This window comes from Lepidochelys kempii, chromosome 2 (assembly GCF_965140285.1).
Source record: "Lepidochelys kempii isolate rLepKem1 chromosome 2, rLepKem1.hap1, whole genome shotgun sequence".
Taxonomy (NCBI): domain Eukaryota; kingdom Metazoa; phylum Chordata; order Testudines; family Cheloniidae; genus Lepidochelys; species Lepidochelys kempii.
The window spans coordinates 39,030,104-39,052,084 of record NC_136381.1 but is presented as its reverse complement, the minus strand read 5'-3'; the positions used below and the strand labels follow the sequence as shown (position 1 = coordinate 39,052,084).

At 40.3% G+C, this 21,981-nt stretch overlaps 1 protein-coding gene across 8 annotated transcripts in view; it reads right to left on the bottom strand.

The window, feature by feature from the left end:
• The window catches only part of RNF19A (ring finger protein 19A, RBR E3 ubiquitin protein ligase), a 96,639-nt gene that overhangs the window by 55,199 nt on the left and 19,459 nt on the right, over positions 1 to 21,981 (bottom strand). For 3 of the 8 annotated variants that reach the window (XM_073330442.2, XM_073330447.1, XM_073330445.2), the window contains one exon: positions 20,932 to 20,995. The exons of the other annotated variants lie outside the window; for them this stretch is intronic. The gene's annotated coding sequence lies outside the window, so the exon portion shown is untranslated. Of the gene's footprint in view, positions 1 to 20,931; positions 20,996 to 21,981 lie in introns of those variants that run through there. 8 annotated transcript variants of the gene reach the window in all.

The window sequence follows — 21,981 nt, the reverse complement described above, 5'->3', positions numbered from 1 at the left end:
ACAAAGCTTTTTTCCTGTTTGATGAGTTACATGTCACAGAGATTTACAATGCAAATGCTATCACTTTATAATATGAGGTTTAGTCGAGTGAGAACAATGTAGGTAGTATCCTACAAGCCTTTTACAAAACACTAAAAACATTATCAATTTAACATATAATACTTATTTTGATAATGCTAACATAAAAGGTAAGCAAGACTGGTTTCCAGCTATGCATTTGTAAGGGTATGTCTTCACTACCAACGTGAAAGCACTGCTGCGGCAGCGCTTTAACATGGCTGTGTCGTCGTGGCTCTCCCAGCAGTGTAAAAAAAAACAAAACAAAAAAACAAAACCCACGTCCATGACGGGACTAGCTCCCAGCACTGGTGCACTGTCTACACTTCTACTTTACAGTGCTGAAACTTGCATTGCTCAGGGGTGTGAAAAAAAGTTTCAGCGCTGTAAAGCAGCAGCGTAGACAAGGCCTAAGTGTTCAGTTAGGCCTGGGTCTTTGGCATGAGTGGTACCTGGTCTGCCAGCATCAGAGGGCTAGGTTTGTTTAAGACATCTCACTTTGCAAACTGTCCTGATGCAAAGTGTGTGAGTGTGGGGGTAGGGGGGGACGGGACATTCATCCCAGGGTACTTAAGGAACTAGCTAAAGCACTCATCTTTGAAAGCTCCTGGAAATCAGGTGAAGTCCCAGAGGACTGTAGAAGTGCAAGCACAGTATCCATCTTTGTTCCCATTTAAAGAGAAACTGTGGAATTACAGACCAATTATCCTAAATGTATGAAGGGGCATATGAATGCTTAGCACAGGGGTTCTCAAACTGGGGGTCGGGACCCCTCACGGAGTCATGAGGTTATTATGTGGGGGGTCGCGAGCTGTCAGCCTCCACCCAAAGCCCCGCTTTGCCTCCAGCATTTATAATGGTGTTAAATGGGGGTGGGGCGGGGAGTAGTCGCACTCAGAGGCTTGCTATGTGAAAGGGGTCACCAGTACAATAGTTTGAGAACCACTGGTTTAGCATATCTGGCAGATAAATACCTTGCAATGCTGGCTACAAAACTGCCATGCAAACGCCTGTTCTCACTTTCAAGTCAGACTGTAAATAAGATGTGGACAACATTATCTCCCGTAAATGTAAACAAAACTTGTTTGTCTGAGTGACTGGCTGAACAAGAAGTAGGACTGAGTGGACTTGTAGGCTCTACAATTTTACATTGTTTTATTTTTGAGTGCAGTTAGGTAACAAAAAAAAAATCTACATTTGTAAGTTGCTCTTTCATGAGAGAGATTTCACTACAGTACTTGTATGAGGTGAATTGAAAAATACTATTTTTTTTATCATTTTTGCAATGCAAATATTTGTAACCAAAAATATAAAGTGAACACTGTACATTTTGCATTCTGTGCTGTAATTTAAATCAATACATTTGAAAAGTTAGAAAAACATCCAAAATATTTAATAAATTTCAATTGGTATTTTATTAACAGCACAATTAAAACTGCAATTAATTTTTTTAATTGCAATTAATTTTTTTTTAGTTAATCAAGAGTTAACTGTGATTAATTGACAGCCCTACAAACCAACCTGATTTTCTTTTCTCACAGGGTTATTGGCTTAGTGGAGGGGGGGAAGCAATAGCTGTGAAGTACTTTGATTATAGAAAGGCTTTTGACAGTCCCACATAACATTCTCATAAGTAAACAAGGGAAATATGGTAATGAAATTACTATAAGGTAGGTGCAAAACTGCTTGAAACACCATTCTCAAAGAGTAGTTATCAACGGTTTGCTTCAAATTGGAGGGCTAATCTACCGGGGCCCCATAGATACTTCCAATACTAGATAATATTTTCATTAATGACTTGGATAATAGAGTGGAGAGTATGCTTGTAAAATCTGCAGATGACACCAAATTAGGAGGTAAGCACTTTGGAGGTCAGAATTAGAATTCAAACAGCCTTGACAAATGAGAGAATTGGTCTGAAATCAACAAGATGAAATTCAATAAAGTGAAAAGTACTTCACTTAGAAAGGAAAAAATGCACAACTACAAAATGGGAAGTAACTGGCTAGGTAGTAGTACTGCTGAAAAGGATCTGGGGGTTACAGTGAATCACAAATTTAATACGAGTACATGATGTGATGCAGTTGCAAAAAAAGCTAATATTATGGGGTGTTTTAATTGGAGTGTCATATGTAAAGACATGGGAGGTAATTGTCCCACTGTGCTCGGCACTCAAAAGGCCTCAACTCATGTACTGTATCCAATTCTGGGCGCCACACTTTAGGAAACATGCAACAGATTGGGAGTCTAGAGGAGAGCAACAACAACAACAAAAAAAGATAAAAGTTAAAACAACTGGCATGTTCAGCCTTGAAAAAAAGACAACTGAGGGGAGACCTGCTAACAGTCTTCAAATACATTAAGAACTATTATAAAAAAGGACAGTGATCGGTTGTTCTTCATGAAGATGAGAAGTAGTAGCCTTAATCTGCAGCAAAGGAGATTTAGGTTAGATATTAGGAAAAACTTTCTACCTATAATAATAGTTAAGCACCAGAACAGGCCTCCAAAGGAGACTGTGGAATCCCCATCATTGGAGGTTTTTAACAACATGTTGGACAAACACCTATCAGAGATGGTGTAGGTTTACTTGATCCTGAACTTCTGTGCACTTGATGACTTCCAGGTGCCTCCCAGCCCTACATTTCTTTTATTCTGATTCCCCACCTCAGCAAACTTAGACAGCAATTTATTTCCCCACCACCACATCCTAGTATCTTTCATGACATTCAATGATAGATTAATATTAATATAATAGCTTGGTGTTTGTTTCAATGATTAGCACAGAATTAGCTCATGTTTCAAGTATTATCATGAGGCTTTAGAGTTAACAGCCCAGAGACATGAATGGAAATCATTCACACATCTCAGAGCTATTCTTTCATACTGACCACACACTGAGGAACACAATAGTGTGTCAGATTTCACTTTGTATTTTGCACATTTTCTTTGCAACCATGAAAGCTAGATACTTTTCTGAAAAAATTGAAAGCTTGGATACTGGACAAGAACTGGACAGTAACTGCAAAAAGAAGTTGTGCAATTATTTACATAGTTACATAGTCATATTACCCAGTAGGGAGTTGTGTACTGTTCAGTGCTTGATTTGAGCCAGTGTGACCAACTAGCACTTTCTTTCCTTTTGTCATGCTCTCAGATAAGTCAGAGGCACTGCTCTCCAACATCTTCACTATGCAAGCAAGCACCAAGCCTTATATGGAGCACACCTTTATGTTGCTTCATATCTTCTATTGCCACAGAACATCAGGTTCAGCAGCCAGTAAAGAAAGCAAGGGCAAGGAGGTTTAATGATCCCACTCTTCAGCAGGCAGGGTGAGTAAGGAGAAGGGAGAAAGACAGCAAAATAAAACAATGTACTATTATCAAAAATAATTACATTTATATAGTCTATCACCCTAACGGGTAGTAAAGTGCCTCATGAAATATATATTTACAGTAATACTGCAATACAGCCACTTCTGGGGGGAAAACAGCAGCCTATACACAGCATATGGCACAATAGCAGGGAGAAAGGAAAATGTGAGGCGAGATCTACAGGACAGAAAAATGTTTAAGTATATTGAGCTCTACGTAAGGTGGCCCACATTACTATAGCATTTGAGGGCCTCAATCTTTTAGTTGGTCAAGCCTGCACAGCCTTACATACAACACAATGGCACTTCTGTAACACAATAACTTTTGAACAATACATCTGATCATTTTCAAAATTTCAGGGAATGTTCTAAGGCATTAAGAGACAGAATCCTCTTGATCTTTGGGGGAAACTGGAAAACCAAAATGGGGAGCACAGGGGACACATGGAGCCCCTGCCATCTGTTCAGAACAAATTTAACACAAATCATAGGTCCAAGCATCTCTGCAGTTTTCTTTATGCCAAACGAAAGACTAATGGCACATATTATGTCTTCTAGGATACAAATGCCCTCATTTATCTTCATCCTCCCATAGAGTTTAATCATGCTGACACCCTGAATGACTTATCTTCCAGACAGACAACAAATAATGGTGTATGGATGAAGGGGGAAAACAGGGCAAGCACACAGAGGCCCTGGCTTGGGGCACCCTCATATGGAGGAGGAAGAAACAGGGCACACATAGAACCACTAGAAGGGGGAAATTAGGAGGAGTTGCAGTGAGTCCCTGAAATAGAGGAGGATGACACTTAGGGAGCTTGTGGGTGGGAATGGAGAGATGAAAGGAGCCCCTGGTGTGTGCAATAAGCTCAGACTAAAGATGCTACAAAATGTGTAACTCCCTAATGCATTTATCCTCATAACCAGGGATCCTAGAAATCTGATTACCATGGAATAATGCAGAATTTGCATTTTTACATAGAATCTTTAGTTTTTACATTTTGTGAAAAAATAAAAACCATGTACAGTAGAACCCCATTTATCCTAGCCTCCATTATCCGGATTATCCAAATTTTTAATCAAATTATCTGATCTGGCCCTGGTCCCAGTTAGATCAGATAATGGGATTCTATTGTGATCGTCCCCCTCTATTCGACATTGGTGAGGCCTCATCTGGAGTACTGTGTCCAGTTTTGGGCCCCACACTACAAGAAGGATGTGGATAAATTGGAGAGAGTCCAGCGAAGGGCAACAAAAATGATTAGGGGTCTAGAACACATGACTTATGAGGAGAGGCTGAGGGAGCTGGGATTGTTTAGTCTGCAGAAGAGAAGAATGAGGGGGGATTTGATAGCTGCTTTCAACTACCTGAAAGGGGGTTCCAAAGAGGATGGCTCTAGACTGTTCTCAATGGTAGCAGATGACAGAACGAGGAGTAATGGTCTCAAGTTGCAGTGGGGGAGGTTTAGATTGGATATTAGGAAAAACTTTTTCACTAAGAGGGTGGTGAAACACTGGAATGCGTTACCTAGGGAGGTGGTAGAATCTCCTTCCTTAGAGGTTTTTAAGGTCAGGCTTGACAAAACCCTGGCTGGGATGATTTAACTGGGAATTGGTCCTGCTTCGAGCAGGGGGTTGGACTAGATGACCTTCTGGGGTCCCTTCCAACCCTGATATTCTATGATTCTATTGTATATCAGTAAAACACTGTGTTCAACTGATATTTATGTATATTGTGGCTAGGGAAACTAAAGCTCAGTGTTTTATTTTAATCATAGAAAAATGTGGATTTTTATGGTTTATTGTCATCGAGAATTTGGGGGGTTTTAATCATGGAAACTAGGATACAGCTCAGAACACCCTTTTAAGGTAGGGAAGTGTTATTACTCCCATTTTACAGATGGGGAATGGAGGCACAAAGACTAAGGGTAAGTTTCAGAAATGGCTAATAAGTGACTTATGTGTTTAAGACATCTTTAAAAATGTGACTTACAGACTTAAGAAATTTTTATCCTAAATGACTGATGCCAGGTCATATAGCAAGCCTATGCTGGAGCAAGGAACTGAACCTGGGTCTCCCAAGTACCACGCGAGTATCCTCATCACAGGAACAGCCTTCCTTTTATATGGTCTATGTTCAAAATTGTACCAGTTTAACTAAAGATGCAGCTGTAAACCCAAGTAGTTAAACCAGTTCAAAACCCTGTACGGACACACTTAATTCAATTGCATTTGGCTAATCTCAATTTATCTTAACTCCATTCCTTATCAAGTTAACCTAAAAACAATTTAAGACATGCTGAATTAAATTTTTTTAAAAAGTGTAGATTTTGTACTAGTTTAATATATCAGCCTAACAAAACAAAATCACACCTTTATTTAAACCGGTGCAACTTTCTTTCAAGATAAACCTAAGAGAAGATGGCACAAAAGAAAAGGGGCCAAACAACAGGAGGAATAGAGATTGAAAAACTAAACGAAGTCAAAAGCTAGAGAGACAGAGAGAAGTCCAGAGAAATAAAAATAATCCATCCGAGAGACGTTCTGAGTAGGAGTCCCAGATAGGAAACATTGCCTACAGCAAAGCCATTGCAAAAATGGCAAAAGTACAAAGGAGGCAGACACATCACCTAACAATGCAGAAAAACTGAAAAAAGACGTCCTGATTCACTGTGATAGCCCAGAATGCGGCATCATACACCATAAATTTCAGTGGATTCCAATACAGTAGCCTATTATGAATTGCGTGGTTTCTAATGAAACTTCTGAGATATTGTCAGTGAGCTAGGAAGTACCACGAGGATTGCCCAGATGGGAAAAACACAATATTTTTAAAAAGCAGTCAAAATTTCTGTGCTTAATACCCTTAGGAAGCTAATTAGTGGGGGCATGCTACCCAGAAATCTCAGACAACTAATTTTTTGTTTTAGCTCTGCATTGCACCTTAAAAAATGAAATGAAGTTATTAATGGGACGGAATGACTGATGCACAGGACATTTAGGGAACCATCCTTTGAACAACAGGAAGCAGGTATTTCATATTTTTAGTGGCTCAACAGTTTCTGATATTGGAAAAAAGATTTATAAACTATAACCTAGTTTTGATGCTTTCAAAAATTCTTGTTTTGTAAAGGAGACATGCATCATTTTCTTTCTAAGAGTCATTATTCCAAACTCCTTTAAAGGAAAAAAGCTACAGAAACAGTCTTTTGAGATGGCTAGCTTTAAAAACTAAAATAAAAAATTGTTATTCAAGTTAAAGAGGTGGGCAAATGTAAAAAATGTAAGTATTCTATGAAAAGTTAGCCTACTCTGTATACATTACAACTCAAAAATTTGTTAATTCAGATATATTTCCTATCACATACACAACAGTTGCCATTGACATGCATTGCCAAATTCCTTTTTCAATTCCAACATACAACCACACAATTCCTTGAGGGGAAGAGGAGAGAAGAGGCGTCGGACACAAATCACACTCAAAGGCAAACTCAACTGTGACCTCAACAAGATACTTTAAATTTTGTCAGCAGACACTTTTGAAGCCTAGGATGTGCTATTACGCCCTAAGAAAATCTGAGGTTGGCGTCCTTAACAATAAGTGCCATTTAAAAAGAGTAGAGAGTGGGGGACAGTACAGATAAAGATGCCGGACAGCTGAAGACTGCTGCTGCGGTATAGGGAGAGCTTCTCCATGTGGCAAACCTCCAATGGTCTGACTTCTGCTGCAGAAAACTGGTATGTCGACGGGAGGCAAGGCATAAAGAGAAGACAATTAAATGAAGAGGCTAGCAAGGGGGTAGCTGAGGAGCTACGGAGACATTCAGGGCAGCAAGGAGAGGGAGGAAAGGTATACAGGGATGATGGAGCCAGGCTAGAAAGGAGTAATAGGGAGGCAGAATTCTATTCTATTCAAGTCCTTATTGCCCCTGATACAGCCTGCATCACAAACACCTGCCTGGAAAACTGCTCAAGCCTTATGGTGGCACACCATGTTCCTCCAAGCCGCTAAGCCTGATGTAGACAGGATAAGGCAGGGAGGCAGCATTGCATTCATCTTTTCTTCAAACGTCAAATCCAAAAGAGATGAGACAAATAAAACAAGGCCATTTGAATTACATACCAGAGTCAGAGCTAACAAAGCATGGGCACAATATGGACATCAAAGACTAAAGGGTTTATAAGGGAGCTCATTGATACCTTGTCAATGATGGTGGTGAAATGTTCCAGACAGGTGATCCTGGGAAAACTTCAGTGTTGTTAGTAACAAGGCCTCAGATGTTAAAGTTCAAAAAAACTCATCTCCTCACTTGCTTCTTTAAGACTTTCACAGGTCACCTCTTGTCTAACCCACATAACTGGTCATACTTTGGACCTGATCCTCACATTAAATATCAATAGTGAGGACATCACAACCCAGGCATTATCTTGAACAGACCATCACCTCATACAAGTAATAGAGCATTTATAGCTCCCAGGCATAAAGAAAGACACACGATCCTGATTCAAGCAGGAAGTGTCATGGGCCCCCATCAAATTCCAAAATATACTAAAGGATAATAGCATACTACCCACAGAATGAGTTGAAGATCTTGTGAATCATTATCTTCATATTCTAGTTTCAACCATCCCAGAGGGCCTCTTCATCCACATATACTAGATTGAGAGCGTGATGGTAGAAAACTTGAGCGTGATGGTAGAAAACAAGGGCTGAAACAGGTTTAAAATGAAGTTTTTTTTCAAAGCCTACACCAAGACAAGCTTCCACAGCCTCCACAGAAGTGCCACATCTCACCTTAAGGAGCTATCCAGGGTGGTAAATCAATTCATAATCCTGATTACCACACTCCACAGCAGAACCCAGCAGTGAGAACTATCATCTTACTTTGCTGAAAAGATCAGGAGCATTTGTAAACACTTCTCAAACTGCATGGATCCATTCCCCCTATACTGGCCAATAGACTCAACACCTGTGACTCTGAAACCTTGCCTTTCCTGGTTGGTGAAAGAGTCATGAGCCACTCATGGCTGAAGTTCGCCAGTGCTGCCTTTAGGGAGGGAATCTTCCCTTCCTCATTCAAAAATTAACAATAGTGACCAACACTGAAGAAAACTACCTTGGATAAATAGGAGCTAGCCAATTACTGTGCAGTATCAAACCTTCCACTTCTGAGCTATTTCATAGATAAGCTTGTAGTTAGGGTCTCTAAGTGAAGCCAATGTCTAGAGTTGGCAGAATCTGGTTTCAAGTCAACACAGCTTTAATGCAAACAGCTTTAATGGCACGGATGGATAACTTCCTGGTATTGATGGATAGAGGGCAGACATCCACCCTCACTCAACTACACCTCTCTCCAGCATTTGACACTGGCAGCCAAGAGATACTACTTTCCCCACTTGAGAGGTGGCAGAGGTCCATGGAAACAAGTTAAAATGGTTTAAGTCCTTCCTGAAGGAATGCACCCAAAGAACAAAATAAAGAGAAATTACATCTCTCCCACCAGACCCCCTCACTTGTGGCATCCCCGTATGGCTCAATTCTCTCTGGGCCTATTCATCACTGACATGCAGCCATTAGAAAAACTGCTAAGATGACATGGACTCAAAGTGCCAGCAATATGCAGATGAGACAGCTCTATTTGAGCTTTACCACATGCCACTAAACACCAAGCTGGCCCACTGTTTGGACATGTTCAGCTTATGAATAACGAACAGGTATTTGATACTCAATACAAGCACCAGAGATGTGATACTGGTGAGCAGAGGAAAGCTTTGAAGAGTTGGAAGCCATGGTGCAGTCTTCTTTGGTTGAAGGTATACATCAGCAATGAGTCAAATCTGTCTTTAGGTTAGGTATGCTCCTTGCTGACACTAAACTCTGACACGAAGTCTTCAAGTAATGCTTCCTATTGGACTAGGAGACTCTATCCCATCCTGGTGGGTGATGATCTGCCCTTAGTTATATGGTAAATCACATCCCAGCTGGACTATAGCAATGAAATATAGTTGGGCACAAAGCATCAGCCCTTAGGTAATTCCACCCAATTCAGAATGCAGCAGTATATCTCCTCAGCAACATGGGCTATTGAAAGTACATCAAAATTATCCTCTGCTCTCTACCCCTGGCTTCCCAAAGAACAGGGAGTCAAGTTCAAGGTCTCAGTCCCTATCTTCCAGGCTCTCAATGGCCTGCTTCAAGGATGTCTACAAGATTTTTTAAAGCTGCAAGAAAAAGACTGTGGTCAACAACTCTGCTCTTCAGGCACTACAGAACTTTTTACCGCAAAGGTAATGATAATCTACACAGGAGACAGATTTCTCAGTGGCTGGTCCCAGACTGAAGAAGAAATATCCATGGGAACCAAAAACAACGCCAAACCTCACATTCTGCTCCTAAATTCAAGACATACTTATTTAACCTTGTCTTCCGCAATATAAACACAAAACAGTATGTGCTTATTTGGTTTATTTTTTAAATTACCCAAACTTAGACTGTATACAATTTCCTTGCTGAGGAGGGGATCAGAGAAAAACTGAACCACATGTGACAGATGTTAGTAACTTTGCTTAACGCGCTACTAGATGGCACTCAAATATTACAGTGATTAGGGTTATATAAGAACCTACCTGCAACAGAATAGAATTAAACCAGGCCTATAACTCCAACACTGGCAGAAGGAAACTTTCTGCTAAAATTCAGTGGTCCATCTGCACCCAGAGGGAAAACATGGTGAACACGGTAATTAAATTTACTTTATTAATTTCAATTATTTTAAAATTAACTAATATTTCATGTGAAATTAAGTGTGTAAGATAATGACATAGAAAAGTTACAGAATTTAAAAAACAAAAGATTCTCAAAATTGTCAGTTGTAATGTGGCTTTCCTGTAATGTGGCTTGTTGAAATTCTAAGTTTTTAGAATTTGACAATAATCTGCAAAAATCAAGTTTGTTCTTATTAAAACAGTACTTTGCATAATGGTCACTGGAAATTTTATTTAACTTTAAGTTCTAAAATTATTTACCCAGCTCTATAAACCCGTGAATGTGAAAAAACTGTCATATGATTTATTTAAAAATATTCTAAAAATGCACCAAATTGTAATTATTCAACCAGCCACACTATAAAATTTTTTTTTGCTTCCACGTGTTCTCATTGAGTCCTGTGCATGTGATACCATCAGAACTGCTTAATGTTTATATAACCTTGTCAATTACCAGTGCATTATATCATATCTAGTAGCCTATCCCAGGATGGGCTTGATCAGTGCTGCTCTGCCTCTCTATTTTCTCAAGTCTTCTCTCTGCCCTTTGTTCTGCTATGCCTATGAAATGTTCATTGCTGGGTGGTGATACAGAGACAGAAAAATTCTCTTACCTCCCCTTCCCCCCGCCACCTTGTTAATTCATAATTTGCAGCTGAATTGCCTAAAATGTTTTTTACCCCAGAACTGTTCTACTGATCAAAGAGCATTCAATTGCTGCACATTACATAAAATGTCATTTACAGAATAATTCTTTCAAATTGGATCAAAATGTAACAGTAGTTTGTTACAAACATACAGACATTACAAAAGACACTTCATAGAAGGAGCAGCAATACCACTATTGCTCAGCCAGAGCAATGAAGAGATTCACCTCATGGCCATCAGGGAGCTTTGTTCCATGACTGTGACATTAGTCACGAAATGGGATTTAAGTTTAAGAAAAAAGGTATACCTAGAGTATTTTAGTCAGTACAAGTGCAGTATGTGTATTAAATACAAATAACGATCTGCCAAGTTAACTCTGCCATGATAATGATCTGCCAAGTTAACTCTGATGTCACAATTCTACTACCCAATAATGAACTGTTCTATCTTGGATCCTAAAACCTTCTTTGTCTGCGAATACTAACAACTTCAGCCCAAGCTATAATGTATGCTGAGCGAAGCTTTTTAAATAACCATGGGTCAGGCGGACATTATATCCTAGTAGACAAATGAGCAGTTAAATTTAACAAACAAAAAATATCACTGTTCTACTCATAACTTAGTTTAGATTTAAATGAATACAAGCAGAATATTTTAAATCAGCCCACTTCCCCACTAAAGTTAAGAGCAGCTTCAGCTAGATTTGTGGCTATTCCTCAAGTAAATGCAGCAGAAAATAAGGCAGAGGCTAAATCAGAATTAGCCAGTGAGATTGCTCCTAAAATGTAAAAGCTTTGACTGTGTGGATACAATCCCCACATGCTCTATATATTATATCTGCCTACCACCAGCTGCGCATCCACTTACCTCTGATGTCACAGTGCTGCATAACAACTAGGACAGGTGGAGGAGAAAAGGGGAAGGAACAAGGGGAAGAGAGATGAAGTGGGGGTAGGGGCTGCAGGTAAAAAGGGGGCTGCAGGTAAAAGGGAAAGCTACCTCCAAAGTCACAAATCTACCAGTATCAACCAGTCTATATATAAATGGTATTGTTGGCATGTGAGCCCTTGATGCAACCTCATTTGTTCACTCATTTCACCCCACCAATGATATCATAGCATGCAAATGATCTGAACAGGCAGAGGAAAAAACGGGGGTGGGAGGGTCTGATGCAGTGAGAGGATAGAGGAACACCTCTTCCAACACCAGTTCCAAAACCCATTAATTTCATTGTGTAAGTAGCTACCTCAGCCTACTCTAAAAATATACAACATCAGACCCTCATTTCCCTTTCTCAGGTTTGGCTTTAACAAATAAATTAATAATATAACAAAGTTCAACTCAAGCCTTCTCTGCAGCCATGTCCACTGCGAGGGTTCCTACCTCAGGATTTCTCACCCTAGACCCTTTCTCCCAAGAAAGCAATTTCCATCCCCCTTACATATGGGGGAGGTAATGAGCCTTACTGGGTCTTTTCCCTGAAAAAACACCAGCTGCTAAATGGGTACAGTGCTGCAGAGAGACACTCCCTAGGTGTTCGTGCACAGGGACTATTTTATTTAAAGGCATTTTTAATGTTGGGAGCAGATACTTTCCACAATACGTTCAATTATAACACATCTCATTGTTTTGGCATATATAAGCTATTGAATGTCTCTCCAATAAATATTCTATTGCATCTCAGATTTGCACACATTTTATATGTACAGTAGATATATTCAAATACAGAAAAAAACTGCTAAAGGAACGTTAAGGTTGCACAGTGAAGCAGTGTAAACTTAGCAAATACCACAATTAAAGTTCCTTGTGAAACCTTAATGCAAGCGCACAAGGGAGCTGAATTACGATGATGTTTAATTACAGGATCACAAACTATTTTTCAGAAGACCCTGGCCTCATTAAGTCCACAGGATGGAGCTCACTGAATAGGTAACTTTTTCCCTCATCATTCAGTGTGTGCTTTTATGCCTTTACCACACACCATCCAAACCCAACAGTGAAAAGAGAATTATTACTTCTCTCATGATATTCGTTTTCTATAGTATTCATCACAACAGTATCTAAGTGCTTCACAAACATTAATGAATTAATCTCCATAGTACTCCTGTAAAGGAAGTATATTATCCCCATTTTGCAGATAGGGAACAGAAGTACTGTGATCTTATGGCCAAAATTGTTAAGCGACCACCAGTGTTGCATGCCCAACTAGAGATACCTTGAGCCTGATTTTTCAGAGTACTTAGCATTTTTATATTACCCTATAGATTCAAAGCAGCTCCCACTGACTTCAGCTGCATCTGAGAGTGCTCAGCACTTGTGCAATTAGGCCCTGGTTATCTTAAATTGGGCAGCCAATAAATGAGTAACATGCAGTCAGTGGCCACCTGGATGAAGCTTGTTTTAAGTGACTTGCTCTGCATTACATATGAACTCTATAAAGAAAACTGGCATAGCATTTAATTCTATAGTGTGGCACCGCACTGCCATAACCACAAAACCCTCCTTTCTCATCCTATAATCCCGTCTCAATCACTACACACCCTCTCTAACTTTTACACTAAATGAGGCACAGGTCCTTCAGACAACAGCCTCATTCCCTACACAACCATCCTGAGCACTGAATGTGGCAGGTATCCTATGGGAACAATCGTATGGGATCATCTAGTTAAAGATGTAGCATAATGCAAATGGCACAAGGAGGCCAGAACAATGGTTTCATAGACCCTTAATTGAGTGCTTGACTTTATCACCTTAACATTTGTTTAACATGGGGGGGGGGGAGAGATTAATGTAATTTTTCAAGCTTAAACACCCCCCTGACCAAACACACATTCCATCATGTGGAACCATCCTTACCCCACGTGGGTTATTAGCAGGATTGGGAACTCAAGGACTTTAACACAGACCTCTGCAATTTAACTAATGGAGTAACTGTTGGTAGTAGTAAGCCATTATCCTCTATGTGCACCAACCACTAGAAGATGATGAGACACATCTTATCAGTGGGTTTCACAGCTATTTGCTAGACAGATGAATGTTGGAACTCAGGAATTCCAGATTCTGGAGGGGGTGCGTTCTACGGATTACAGACCCTTCTGTTGTTGTCCTGTCCCCCAGCATGCCCTCTTCTGGGGCTGTCCATTGGCATGTCCCCAGTCCCCATCACCTTCTCTTCTTTATCAATCTCACAACCCTTCCATGTCCTCCCTCTGAATCAGACTACTTCCTCTTCCTCCTCAGACACCAGCAAGAGGAACAGAGAGCTTGTGAGAGTCTTCTAGCACTCAATTCTGTGCCCAGAATCACAGCAGCCCTCTGGCATGTGGAAGGAGCAACTGTAGGGAAAGATCTGCTCAGCTTCAAAAGCCCTGGCGGGAGCATGCTTAAAACAGGTAGAATCTTTGGAGAATTTGGCTGCCCAACTAACAAGCCTCTGAGCAGGTGTCAACAATGATTTTTCAAAGGTTTAATCATCAAAAGCTAAATGTGTGGCTCTTCACAGTGATGACAAAAGGCTGCTTTCTGGCCCTAGGGCAACACCTCTGTCCAATTTCAAGTCCCTGCGCCAAAGCATGGAGGCACTAGAGCAGGGGTTCCCAAACTTGGTTTGCAGCTTGTTCAGGGTAAACCCCTGGTGGGCCTCAAGATGCTTTGTTTACCTGATCGTTCGCAGGTACGGTCACTTGCAGCTCCCATTGGCTGCAGTTTGCCGTTCCCAGCCAATGGGAGCTGCGGGAGGAGCTGCGAACAAGTCGCAAACCAAGTCTGGGAACCCATGCACTAGAGCTTCTCAATGAAACAACTAAGTTTTTTGGTTGTTTCCCCTCTTCTCCCCGCACCAAATACTGGCAATAAAACTTTCTTTTGATATTCTCAAACAGTTGAACCATTTGTTCTAAAACATTAAAAAAAATTCAGCCTGAGGCAGACACCCACCTTGGCAAACTTCAGCCCAGTTAAAGTTTTGAGCAACTAAAAACAAGGTTTTGTAATAGGAAAAAGTTGTAGGCAACTTTATTTACAGAAGTCACTGGCAGTTCCCATCTACTTCACATATATATGTATATATATGAAATAGATGAGAACTGCCAGTGACTCCTGTAAGTAAGTAAGTAAATAAATAAATGTGGGAGGAGGGTTCTATATATATTATATATAAAAAAACCACATACACACACTCTTACGCATACTAATTTAGAACACCTAGAGGCCCCAGCCAAGATCAGGACCCACTATATTAGGCACTGTAGATACACAGATAAGACATTCCCTGCCTCAAACAGTCTAAATAGAGAAGACACTAAAAACAGGGGAAAGGAAGTATCATTCCCATTTTAGAGATGGTGACCTGAGTCAGAGACTGTGTGACTTGCCTGAAGTCACACTGGAAGTCTGTAGCAGAGTCTGATATTAAACCTAGATCTCCCAAGTCCTAGAGTCCAATATTTTAACAAGGCTATTTCTAAAAGACAAAAGCACCCTTTTAAACACATGAATTATATGTTTAGAATATGAAACTTAACCCTCTCTCTCTCTCTCTCTCACTCACTGACACACCAGTATATTTTCCTCTTAAAACCCTCCAGGATTTGTAAGTACAAAAATACCACAGGTTTCAGAGTAACAGCCGTGTTAGTCTGTATTCGCAAAAAGAAAAGGAGTACTTGTGGCACCTTAGAGACTAACCAATTTATTTGAGCATGAGCTTTCGTGAGCTACAGCTCACTTCATCGGATGCATATGAAGTGAGCTGTAGCTCATGAAAACTCATGCTCAAATAAATTGGTTAGTCTCTAAGGTGCCACAAGTACTCCTTTTCTTTTTTTAAAAATACCACACAGTCTTCCTTTTAATAAATCACTAATCTTTTGAATGTCGCCCCTATTACTGAAGAAAAAACCCTGCTGGATTACTATCTGAGCAAGGAATTTGGGCTGCAATGATAGCTTAGATGTCCTTCTACATAAGATCTCTTTCCCCACCCTCAAAAGGGGATGCATATTTAGGAAGAAAGAAAATCTCAATATATGAAAAAAAAATGCAATCCTTTAGGATTTGTGAAGTACCTATTATTTTTTCATTAGCCTACAGTAATTTTTATGGAACACTTTTTAGTACTTCTTGGAAGAAAAAATGAACTAACTATCTATATGTAAGCACTTGTCACAAGAAACATTCTTTAAATGCAGCTGCACTTTCTCCACACAAATAATCAGAAATTTAAAATGGATTTGCAGCTTTATTCTGCTGTTTTCACTTTAGAGAAGTTTTTCAAGTAAAAAAAACTTCTAGGAAGACTAACAAGTCAGCTGCACTGTCACCACACCTAAATTTGAATTTCTGAAGTCTACAAACATTAACATTCTAAATAATATAATTAAATATTAAATAAAAAATTATACTTCTAACCTACCTCTACCTGATTATGTTCTGTAAATGTGATTTTCTGTTATTTCTTCCTACTCCACAATATTATGCACTAAAGGAGAAGCTGTGACATCATTAGAAGTTCCTGACACACATGCTCTTCCCCTTCCCCTCCTCCCCCACACACACCTGCTTGAAAGGAGTGGGATTTGGGTTTCTTGAAAGGAGTAATCGGTCTTCTCACCTTTTGAGAAATGTAGAGTTGTAACTGTTGTTTATTATATTGTATTCTGGCATCTTGAGCCTAAAGGCCACATTTTATAAATATTTTTTAAAATGATAAAAGTTGTGATAATTCACCTAAAGACGGGGTGGCCAAGGAGACTGGGAGTGAGAAATAAGGGGTGGGGGAAAAGGTGAGGGATCAGAGGAAGTGTGCGGTGGGGGTGACGGAGAGAAGAAGAGACCTGTTTATTTGTGAGAGAGAGAGAGAACTAAGACTGGGACAGGAAACCAGGGAGGGAGGAGCACAGATTGGACAAGGAGAGAAAAAAATCGGAACCCAGTGGGGACAGAGAATAGGAGGGCGGAGGAAGATTGGAGGCCAGATGGGGGAGAGAGATTGAGACGGGAACCTGGATTGGCTGGGCAAAGAGACTGCATTTGGGGGAGAGAGGGTCGGGGAGAGAGGGTGTTTTTTCCTTCATTAAAAGTCCTAAACAACTCCTTGTAAATTAATAAGTTACGAATTTGCTAGATTTAATTAAAAAACAAACATTTGAAAGATAACATATTTCTACTTTTGGCATCACATTAGCAGAAAAACAGGAAATTAATCAGCCTGCAATAATAAACCTTGAAAAGTTGAAACGCACCATGAAAGTGTTCGGTCCTACCATGAAAGTGGTGGGGTGGCAGGGAGGGGTGTTTATGCTTTTATGATAGCAGCTTCTATAGCTAAACTGCCATCTCAGACAGCATACATTTTGATGGGCATCAAAATGATCTTTGGGAGTGGTCAAGAATAGTACTGGCTGATATAGTAAAATCCCTAGCTGGGAATAGCCAAAAGGTTGGAAGGACAGAAAATTGCTACTGCTAACAAATTAACATAAGAAAGCTGATGAGCCCAATAGCAGACTAAATAGTAGCTTTTTCAGAGAAAGGAAAAGACAAGTTATGTCTCCTTACAGCAAGATGCTAACCGGTCCTCTTCATCTGGTCTCTGAAGTTTCAAGTTGTTCAAATGGATTTTGTTTGTTTTGTAATTGAGAATTACACACGACCTGCACGCAACTGGGCTGACTTGCAAAACAATAGCAAAGGTGAGAAAAGACTTCCATCTAAAATGTCACTACCAGGTTAAAAATCTGTAAATATTCACAGAAGCTGAAGAGATGTGTTGCTTCTCAAAGAGCAAAGTGATCTGTTTCCTATTTCTTTCCCCCACTATAAAATAAAACAAAAAAAGCAAATGCACCCTCTAATTTTAATGTTGCAACTTAAATTTTTACTGATAGTACATAGCTTTCACTCCTAAGAAAATTACTATGTACTGTGCAAACTTGTAAGACTGATATTTTCCCTGTTGAAATTCTGTTTAGTCTTTATCTTCTATCCACTCTGATTGGATACAAAGTATGTAGTGACCTCTATAAACTGACAAAAGCTATTAAAATTTAAAAAAGTAATATCAATAGCAACTCTGGAGCTACTGCTCAGAGGAATTATTTTTAAGACGCCATTTTAGGGCCTTTAAAACTTTGAGGGGAAAAAAAATCATTAAAATGTCTTGTGTTCGTATACTGTACTATAAGAAACAAGAAGTTTGGTAAAAGCCTGTTCAGCCTTTTGAGTTATCAGGAGTGTGAAAAGGAAGACTATTTTATACTTTAAGAAGCATTAGATCTCTTTATATGCTCAGATTAATTCTAATTCCTGCATTTGAAGTTAAAGTGTGCGAGTCTGCAATGAGGAACGTGTGCTCTGAGATTTAAAAAGTCTGGTTGAGAAAGTTAACCAACCAAATACGTAACTGTATAGTTCATATTTTGTGTGCTCAAAAAGTAAAAAAAACTGATGGTTTCTGGGGGAACCATAGCTATCACTTGGCCTTCTTAGAAAATACTGTATTTGTGAATCATCCTAAATCCATGAAATATTGCATATGTACAAGAGAGTTAAATTCCAACTGTAGTGGGAATCCTATTTTAATCTGATGACTTTTGTACATGTAAAATCAACTGTAATGTCACATTAAAGTACTTGCTTTTTACTTTTGGCATAAGATTCCATTTTACATCTGCTTTTTGCCTCATTTAATGCCTGCACAATACTTTGAAGATATAATACACTATACAAGTGCTAGATATTTAACATTTAAGTTAATTCTCATGCTTGTAAGAGGTGCCGGACTGACTGAACAGGTACACCACAAGTAGTACAAATATGCTCACACTATTCTAAACATATTTCTACCTTGAACGTATTTTAAAAGGGTTGCTTGCTTTCCAAGAGGGCATACACCCAATTAAGGCTATGCTTTGGCCTCTCCCACTAAACTCCACTCCTCCCCTCCCAGCAGAAACAAAGATTCTTTCTAGGTAGAGAGAAACAGAGGGATAGAGTTGCTCTACTACTCCCACACAACTGCTTGGATCAGCATTAGCATTCTATCAGAAATGTAGCTCTATCCTTCATCCCAACTACCAGGGTAAAAAGTAGCATGTAGAGAGGAATGAAGACATGATAAAGCACAGGTAAGCTTACAGGGATGTCTCCTCTAGACTGCTAAAAGTGGAAAAACAACATAGCTGCTTTGTGCCTACAGGTGGCACAGGCATACAGTAGAACATTTTTCATTTGCCCTAATGAGTGGGAACCCCATTGACAATCTCAATTTGGTGAATTAGTAAGAGAACAAACAAACATCTCTTATGATACTTGTAAAAAATCAGCCAATTAAAAACTGGCAAGTAAAGGGCAGATGGGGATAGTCAACTATTCTACCTATAAATTTACTTTTTTTATTGTATATATTTGTCTTCCCTGTCCTGTCCCCTTCCCTTCCCTCACCCCACCCCAGCATTCATTTTATGTTCTTTTCTTAAACTGTAGGTTCTCTGACTTCAGGCATTGTCTTTTCATACAAATCAATATACTACCTAGCACAACAGAGCCCAAGACCCGACTTGGATCCCGAATGCTACCACAATTTTTTAATAATGGTAGCTGGATGCCTGACTAATCTAATGGCTTTCTATGACGAGATAACTGGCTCTGTGGATGAGAGGAAAGCAGTCGATGTGTTATTCCTTGACTTTAGCAAAGCTTTTGACACAGTCTCCCACAGTATTCTTGCCAGCAAGTTAAAGAATTATGGGCTGGATGAATGGACTATAAGGTAGATAGAAAGCTGGCTAGATCGTCAGGCTCAACGAGTAGTGATCAATGGCTCCATGTCTAGTTAGCAGCCGGTATCAAGCGGAGTGCCCCAAGGGTTAGTCCTTGGGCCAGTTTTGTTCAATATCTTCATTAATGATCTGGAGGATGGTGTGGACTGCACCCTCAGCAAGTTTGCAGATGACACTAAACTGGGAGGCGTGGTAGATACGCTGGAGGGTAGGGATAGGATACAGAGGGACCTAGACAAATTAGAGGATTGGGCCAAAAGAAATCTGATGAGGTTCAACAAAGACAAGTGCAGAGTCCTGCACTTAGGACAGAAGAAGCCCATGCACCACTACAAACTAGGGACCAAATGGCTTGGCAGCAGTTCTGCAGAAAAAGACCAAGGGGTTACAGTGGATGAGAAGCTGGATATGAGTCAACAGTGTGCCCTTGTTGCCAAGAAGGTTAACAGCATTTTGGGCTGTATAAGTAGGGACATTACCAGCAGATTGAGGGAGATGATCATTCCCCTCTATTTGAGATGGGTGAGGCTGCATCTGGAGTACTGTGTCCAGTTTTGGGCCCCACACTACAGGAAGGATGTGAAAAAACTGGAAAGCGTCTAGCGGAGGGCAACAAAAACGATTAGGGGACTGGAACACATGACTTATGAGGAGAGGCTGAGGGAACTGGGATTGTTTAGCCTGCAGAAGAGAAAAATGAGGGGGGATTTGATAGCTGCTTTCAACTACCTGAAAGGGGGTTCCGAAGAGGATGGATCTAGACTGTTCTCAGTGGTAGCAGATGACAGAACAAGGAATGATGGTCTCAAGTTGCAATGGGGGAGGTTTAGGTTGGATATTAGGAAAAAAAATTTCACTAGGAGGGTGGTGAAGCACTGGAATCCTTTACTTCGGGAGGTGGTGGAATCTCCTTCCTTTGAGGTTTAAGGTCAGGCTTGACAAAGCCCTGGCTGGGATGATTTAGATGGGGATTGGTCCTGCTTTGAGTAGGGGGTTAGATTAGATAACCCCCTGAGGTCCCTTCCAACCCTGATATTCTATGATTCTATGAACATCACTACAGAAAAACTTTAGTGAATGCCTCTTTCTTGCATGGGAACTCATCTCCAACGGCAAGTTTGGCCTTTTAAACCTCATAATGCAATAGATGGGAATAAATCCAGTGGGGCTCTTCCTGTAGTAACTCCTTCCCTAAAGGACCTAGAAGGAAAGTGTCTCAGTTTACAATCTAAGTCTTAGACAGCTCGCAGCAAGATTTAAAAAAAAGTTCAGATTTACTTGTCAAAAAACCAAAATAGTTACTTTACTTTTGAAGGAAGTTCTCCTGGACGCCAGAAACCTCACTGTTTACCTGAAATCATTTATTTCCTCCTACAGTTCCAAAGAAAATAATTACACAAATACACTAGAGGAAGCACTTATATAATTCCACTTCAAAGACATTAACATTTTATTAAAAGGGACATTTTATGCTATGGAAGGGAATCTTTCAAAACACAATTAAGTTTTTTTTAAAAGCAGTTTGCTATGGTATATGTAATTTAAATATGTATCTTACCATTTTAGTTAAACATAAAAACTACCATAGCACAAGCTATGCCATTCCTACAGAACCAACAGTAGAAGTGCTACAATCAGTGTTCTTTAGCACTTTAAGCAGACCACTATATGAAGTTCTAGTTATTGTGATGGGGCAAGGCCAGATGGTTATAGGAAAGTAGTGAGAAACAGGTAGGTTAGCCCCAGGCTAAAGAAATCTGTGTGACCATGGTAACCAAATGGCAGTTGCCGCAGGTTAATCAAGACACCTGGAGACAATTAAGATCCTTCCAGAAAGCAGCTAGGTTGATTGGGACACCTGAAGCCAATCAGGGGCTTGAGGAAACTAGTTAAAAACCTCCTAGTTAATCAGGTGGGTGTGTAAGGAGCTGGGAGTGAGAGGATGTGCTGCTGGAGGACTGAGGTGTACAAGTGTTATCAGACACCAGGAGGAAGGTCCTGTGGTGAGGATAAAGAAGGTGTTGGGAGAAGGCCATGGGGAAGTAGCTCAGGGAGTGTAGCGGTCATGCAGCTATTCCAGGAGGCACTCTAGACAGCTGTATTCCACAGGGCCCTGGGCTGGAACCTGGAGTAGAGGGTGGGCCTGGGTTCCCCCAAACCTCCCAACTCCTGATCAGACACAGGAGGAGTTGACCTGGTCTGTGGGATCCACCAGAGGGGAGGTCTCTGGGCTGTTCCATGACCTACATGGTGGATCAGCAGAAACTGTGGGGGTGGTTGTTCTCTTTTTCCCCATGCTGGCCAGTGATGAGGTTATCTGAGTGAATGGCAGATTTGAGCCATGAAAGTGGCTAAAC